Source organism: Chelonia mydas, chromosome 6 (genome assembly GCF_015237465.2).
Source record: "Chelonia mydas isolate rCheMyd1 chromosome 6, rCheMyd1.pri.v2, whole genome shotgun sequence".
In the NCBI taxonomy this organism is placed as follows: domain Eukaryota; kingdom Metazoa; phylum Chordata; order Testudines; family Cheloniidae; genus Chelonia; species Chelonia mydas.
In genome coordinates this window covers 24,163,008-24,170,746 of record NC_051246.2, presented here as the reverse complement: position 1 = coordinate 24,170,746, position 7,739 = coordinate 24,163,008, and positions in this window count along the sequence as shown.

The window sequence follows — 7,739 nt, the reverse complement described above, 5'->3', positions numbered from 1 at the left end:
CTCCTCCTCCACATGCTTCCTTGCCTCCATTTCCCTCCTGTGGGCAGCCTCCTGTACCTCCTTCTCCAGCCGCATGAGTTCTATCTGTCTTTCATGTTCCTTTTGTTTTTCCTCAGCCTGAAATCTGGCTAATTCCATCTTTTGTTGTGCCGTGGATTCTGTCATCCTAACCTCTCTGTTTTTAACTAACTTTACACCCGAGGTTTAGAAATAAACAAACAAAACTTGGCTGTAAAATTTTGCTGTGCTGGAATAGAATACCTATTCTCTGATAGTGATTGTCAGCCTACAAAAAAAAAGACAATTCCCTTGTCTCTGCTCTGGGCCCAAATCAAAGCAAAAACTTCCAACTACTTTGAAACCTGTTTACCCAGCCCAAAGAAAAACCAAGTTTCCTTTTTAAACTTGTGCTCCTTGTAAAAAATCAAAATCCAAAAAAAAAAAAAAAAAAAAAACCCTGCCACTTTTGTCTCCAGGCAAATGGGTAGAACACCCCCCCTTCTATTTACTTTTAGGGAAACAAAAAACTCTGGGTTGGAAGACTGTGAATTTCCCTGCAGGAGTTAAGTACCCTGCCTCCAGGCAAAGAAAACCTGCAATTCACAAAGATAATCCCCTTTTGTCTCTGCTTGGGCACAAAGCAGAGAAAAACAAGCTGCTTTCTGGACTTCCTTTCCAAAGGAAAAAAAAATTTCTTTTTAAAATCTGTATTTCTAGTTCAAAAAAATCTCAACTGGATCTCAAAATGATTTCAGGTTAATCCCACCACGCTGCCACCATGTCAAGGTTCCTCCCCCACTCTGAACTCTAGGGTACAGATGTGGGGACCTGCATGAAAAACCTCCTAAGCTTATCTTTACCAGCTTAGGTCAAAACTTCCCCAAGGTACAAAATATTCCACCCTTTGTCCTTGGATTGGCCGCTACCACCACCAAACAAATACTGGTTACTGGGGAAGAGCTGTTTGGACACGTCTTTCCCCCCAAAATACTTCCCAAAACCTTGCACCCCACTTCCTGGACAAGGTTTGGTAAAAAGCCTCACCAATTTGCCTAGGTGACTACAGACCCAGATCCTTGGATCTTAAGAACAATGAACAATCCTCCCAACACTTGCACCCCCCCTTTCCAGGGAAATGTTGGATAAAGAGCCTCACCAATTTGCATAGGTGACCACAGACCCAAACCCTTGGATCTGAGAACAATGAAAAAAGCATTCAGTCTTCTTACAAAAAGACTTTTAATAGAAATAGAAGTAAATAGAAATAAAAAAAAAAATCCCCCCTGTAAAATCAGGATGGTAGATACCTTACAGGGTAATTAGATTCAAAACATAGAGAACCCCTCTAGGCAAAAACCTTAAGTTACAAAAAAGATACACAGACAGAAATAGTTATTCTATTCAGCACAATTCTTTTCTCAGCCATTTAAAGAAATCATAATCTAACACGTACCTAGCTAGATTACTTACTAAAAGTTCTAAGGCTTCATTCCTGGTCTATACCCGGCAAAGACAGAATATAGGCAGACACACATACCCCTTTTGTTTCTCTCCCTCCTCCCAGCTTTTGAAAGTATCTTGTCTCCTCATTGGTCATTTTGGTCAGGTGCCAGCGAGGTTACCTTTAGCTTCTTAACCCTTTACAGGTGAGAGGAGATTTCCTCTGGCCAGGAGGGATTTTAAAGGGGTTTACCCTTCCCTTTATATTTATGACACTTCCCGTGTCTAAAGACCTTGACCAAGGGGAAACCAAGGGGAAATACCACAGAGCTAAAGAGGCAGAAAAAGAAAGGAAGCTGAGCAAATCTAAGAACAGCTCAGAAGCCGAGCACAACCAAAAATCCCTAAACAAACCAGGAGTACAAAAGCCCACATTCAAACAGCCATGTTGCAACAAAGTATCACTTCCAAAAGGAAAAATAAAAGCATTATCCCGTTACGGCAACAGAAGTCAAAAGCACAACACTTCAATGGCAGAGGGAATCCAGCCTTATTGCTTCAAAATCAGGATCCATGGAGCTACCGAATCAATAATTCCCCTCTACATCTTCAGAAAAACACCCTTCTAATGTTCCCCACCTGGTGTCATCTTTTAAATGGAAATAAGACCAAAGCTGGTTAAGCCCATTTTTAAACAATTCAGGTCACATCTGCAGTGAAAAGGGGCTGGACAGGACATCTGGGGGTTCCTCTCTTTGTGCCTCCCATATTCAGAACCCTGCTGGGGGGGTCTGCTCTCCCCCCACAACAACTTAATGCTGTCTCCATGCTTGTAACTGCCCCTTAGAAGCTGTTGCACCAGCTGGGATTAGCTGGTGTGCAGTGTGGTCTGGCCATGCCCAAACCTTTCTATTCACTGGCACCCTGCCCTATACCGGGGGCTGCAAAAAGAGGTGGTATAAAGCAGACATAACAATTCCATGCCATCCCAGATGTGCTCCCCTGACCTTGCACTGGGGTAATCCTGGGGGGCAGGTTCCATTACCTTCACAGCCCCCCTAATGCCATGGGAGCAGCGCAAAGAGGCCGGAGCGGAAGACAGAATGGCCAGCAGGCAAAGACATGAAAGTGCTGACACCAACAGTAGCACTGATTTCATTAAAGAAGCGGTAAGAGAGGGATGAATGCTCCCCGCCTATGTGTTTCCTACGTGTCTGGTGAGACAGAGAGCCCATTCCTCCGGCTTTAATACACTCCATCCATGACGGAACAGACCAATTTGGGCAAAGCTGCCTTTCGCACAACGGTGCTTTTGACACCAGCTTTGGAGCAGTCACCAGAGTTCCACTCACCTCCTCGGAGTCAAAACACCACCCTTCCCTCCAGCCCTACTTCCACATGGCTGTTATTCTTCATAACAAAGCCCTTCTAACTCTGCCTGCTGCCTGCACATCCTGATTGCTTTCACCATCTGTCTTTTTAAGTACATGTCACTGAGTTATACATGTGCCATCACACAGTTAGCTCCGTTTGTTACAGTAGATTGCATTCACATCCTCGCCTTTCCTTAGCCATTCAGAATTGCCATGGAAAACAACACGGCACCATCTGTTGTAATTGCACTCTGGGCACCCGGATGGATTACCAAACCCCACTTAAGCAGTTTCGGCAGAGTAGCTCTCAGGTGATGACACTACCCCTAAATATCAAAGGCTAAATTCCCGAGCTGGTGCAAAGCAGCTTTTGTGTGAAGGACCCTGAAGCCTTCTGCAATTTGTGGTCTAGGCCTGGTCTATGCTAGAAAATTATGTTGGCTTAACTGTCGCTCAGGGGTGTGAAAAATCTGCACCACTGAGCAATGTAGTTAAGCCAACCTAACCTCCAGTGCTAGGCCAACAGAAGCATTCTTCCATCGACTGCCTTTCCGGTGGAATACCTATGCAAAGGGAGAACTCTGAAGTGCTCCCGTTGTGCAGCTGTGCCACGGTAGCATTTGAAATGTACACAAGCCCATAGCTGTGGCACTGCGAGCTACCAAGGGGGTCCATGATCTGCGCGTAAACTTGGCCATTTTCTCATGGGCTGGCAGTGACCCTGCTGGTCACGCTGGGAACAGCACCCATCCTTCTTCAGCCAGAGGGAGGGTCACTGAAGTAGGGGAAGGGCTTCCAAGGCTGAGGAGAAGAACAAGAGAAGGTCTGAGAGGCCCTGGGACAGTCATGTGGATGAAGTTCCTGTTGTGTGACTTGCAAGCGGGGGGTTGCAACCCACCACACTTCTGCACTGAGAGCCCTGTCCTCCAGCAGGGGTTGGTTCAAGTCACAGGCCCATACACTGACAGGACTCAGGAGTGCAGCGACCGGGGGATTGCAGGCCTGGCAGGAATTGCATTCACAGAGCTGTGTAGGGGCCCAGGATGGGAGCAGTAGGCGGGTGCTGCCAAATAGTAATGGGGCACAATGGCAGAGCTGTGAGGGGGCCACAAAAGGAAGGGCAAGAGGGATTAAGACTGAGGCGCATTGGCAGAGCTGTGCTGGGGCTCAGGACCGGGACTCAAGATTCAAGATCCAGAGTCGAGTGTGGGAACTTTGCACGGCTCCTACCCACAGCATGCCTGGCTCTAGCTAGCGGGATCAGGCTTCTCTGCACCAAAAGAAGCCCCAAAGGCTGCAAAAACATTACAGGGAGGAACTTGGTGCAAGAAACGAGGATTCAGTCTTCCTCCCCTCCTGACCCACAGTGCTAAACAGACACATTAGGGAGGTACCAGCAGGAGGGCCTAGCCTCCAGCGTGACGCCTGCAATTTTAAACTGCACAGGGTAGGAGGCAGTGCAGCCTCTTCAGCGCTAAGACAACCAAAAGACCCTAACGTGCATCTGATGCTACTGGTGATGGGGAGAAAGGGAGGGAAATGCCCCCTAACCTGCTGGAATTCAAATCCTTTGGAGGAAGAAGTTTCCAGCAGAGCTCACAGCTGGGACATGGCACATTGCAATAATCCCCCTGGAGACCCAGCAGCACGGAGGGAAGGAAGCCCTTCAAGACACTATTTCCCAGGGCATCCATCCCTAACTCAGTCCTTACGAACAGAAAAGCGGCCATACTGGCTCAGACCAGTGGTCCATCTAGCCCAGCATCCTGTCTTCTGACAGTGGTCAGTGCCAGCTGCTTCAGAGGGAATGACCGGAACAGGGCAATTATCAAGTGATCCATCCCCTGTTGTCCAGTCCCAGCTTCTGGCAGTTACAGGTTTAGGGACACCCAGAGCACTGGGTTGAATCCTGGACCGTCTTGGCTAGTAGCCATTAATGGACCTATCCTCCAGGAACTTATCTAGTTCTTTTTTGAACCCAGTTTTACTTTTAGCCTTCACAACATCCCCAGCAACGAGGTCTACAGGTTGACTGTGCGTTGTGTGAAGAAATTCTTCCTTATGTTAGTTTTAAACCTGCTGCCTATTAATTTCATTGGGGGACCCTTGGTTCTTGTGTTATGTGAAGGGGAAAATAATACTTCCCTATTGGCTTTCTTCACACCATTCACGATTTTATAGACCTCTATCATATCCCCCCTTGGTCATCCCTTTTTTAAGCTAAACGGTTCCAGTCTTTTTAATCTCTTCTTGTTTGGAAGCTGTTCCATACCCGTAATCATTTTTATTGCCCTTCTCTTTTTCACATCTTCTTCAGATCTAATATATCTTGTTTGGAGATGGGGTGACCTGACCAGACCTGCACACAGTATTCAAGGTGTGGGCATACCATGGATTTATATAGAGGCATTATGCTATTTTCTGTCGTCTTATCAATCCCTTTCCTAATGGTTCCTAACATTCTGTTCTCTTTTTTGACTGCCGCTGCACATTGAGCAGATGTTTTCAGAGAACTATCCATGGTGATTCCAAGATCTCTTTCTTGATTGGTAACAGCTAATTTAGACCCCATCATTTTATATGTATAGTTGGGATTGTTTTCCAATTAGCATTACTTTGAACTTAAAATTGAATTTCAGCTGCCATGTTGTTGCTCAGGCACCCAATTTAGTGAGATCCCTTCTCCCCTGGAGTCTGGTCTGCCCTGTATGTATCCTCCCTGCAGACCTTTGGTGTTACAAGAGGACAGACCAGTGGCAAGGGCTATTGGAAATTATCCTTCTACATCCCTGAAGTTTTCTCTGTTCACTCTCCCATCCCTCTTCCCGCCTCCCGCCCACTACTGCAGCTGAACCCAGAAATCAAGTGTTAAGGATTAATGCCACTCCTGAAACCATCCCGTGCAATACAGGCGCTTTTGAAAAGCTAAATCCTCCAATCCCCTTATTCCAATTAGGGTCCTTTCTTATGAGGCTGCTGGAGTTTTTCTGAAAATGAGTGCAATCTGCTCCCGGACAAGAGCACAGTCATGGGCAGGTTCCTGCAGGGCTTTTTGTAAAATAAAGTTCTTCTCCTCTCCCCACTTCTCTTAAGCTGATTAAAGGGTATTTTACTTTTACATAGAAAGGATTTAGCCAGGCAGTCCCTAGTACCATCTGACCTCAATAGGCTGGCCTGGCATTTGGTGGGCACAATGCTAGGCTGGGGGTCATGACCTTGTTATGGAGTATTTGCATTGCGGTAGTGCCGAGGTCCCAGTCGGGGATTGGGGCCCCATTGTGCTAGGAGATGTACACGCAGAGAATGAAAACAGAGTCCCTACCTCAAACAGCTGATCATCTAAGTAACAAGAGACACACCAGTTGGATTTGGCAAACAGATGGCAGGAGCACAAGGACCAGACCATATCTGTCTAGGATAAGGTACTTCTATGGTCCCCACAAGTGTCATATCAGAGCACCTCAGGCAGAGAAGAACTGTTCTTTCCGTTGTACAGATGGGGAACTGAGGCACTCACAGGGAGACTAAGTGACTTGCCTGAGGTCACGCAAGAAGACTGGGGCAGAGCAAGGAACTGAAAGCAGCTCTCTCAAGTCCCAGACTAGCATGCAAACCACCAGACCATCCATCCTCCCTTTTGGTTTCTGTTGAAAAACCAGTGAAACTTTCCCTAGAAATCATGACGAAGTACAACCCAAATGCTCCGATTAGGCAGACGCACACCCTTCAAGCCAAGCAGAGTAGTGCAGGGTGATGCCAAATGCTGGGATAGACTCCACAGCAAAGTATTATTGTGGCTCCTGGTTAGCAAGACACTTCCCCACACAGCTGCGCTGCTACCACAAAGACCAGCATGGTACCAATGGCCCCGACTTCCGCAGTAACATGACTGGAATGTGGAGGCTGTCGAACTGGTAGACATTTCAGCAGAATACTGTATTATAAGGGAATGGAGGGAGAGCATGAGGAACGATGATGGCTGGCAGTGACTGAGCACAAGTTAAAACTCAGAGCGCTACATCCAGATCTCAGTTACAAAAGTGTAAAGCCAGAGTAATTTTACTCCAGTGGAGTTACCCCAGATTTACAATGGCCCAGTGCCTTGGGTGTTACCTCTCAACCTGCCAAAGTCCAAACACAGGGCGCAATGTGGAACAAAGACCCAAAAGAAGGAACACAAACGTTATCCAGGTAGGAAGCTTAAAATACTGTGGGGGATCCCTTCCTTTAGTGCAGATAGCTCTACCTACCCCTAGTTGTGTGATGATTTCTGCGGCAAATATTTGTTCAGCAATAAAAGTGAGGGTTGTATGAAATTTGCCTGGTAACTTTGGGACTAAAATGAATGAGAGTCCTTGAAATAATGGATATTTGAGAGGCACAGTCTGGGGTCTGCAGTATTGCCAACCCCGAATGAGTCAGGCTCACCAAAAATCATGAGATTGGCATTAAAATCACGAGATTATGTAAAGATAACAGATGGGACGATCCTTTTCTTTGCCTTTGGCTTGTTGAGCCTTTCGGGGGCACTGGGGTCACATTTTGAAGCTTTCTCCACAGCCACAATGTCTAGAAACTTACTTTTTCCTTAAGAATGAAGGCTGAAATCATCACCTAGCCACTTGACTCCAGGAACTGGAGCTTTAAGGAAAACAATAGTTATCATGGGATGCATAACAAAATCATGAGAGCTGGCAACCCTGTAATCAGAATAATCACAGCAAAGATTTATAACCCAGGACTTGAAAAGGGGCTGCGCCGCCATTCTGAACTCAAACTGCAGCTTGTCCAATTGGTATGATCTCACAGCTGATAAGTCTAAGGATTGCCAGCTGGGCGAGTATTGCCAATAACTCACAGCTGATAAGTCTAAGCATTGCCAGCTGGGCGAGTATTGCCAATTCTTTGATGTTCTATTGAAGGGGA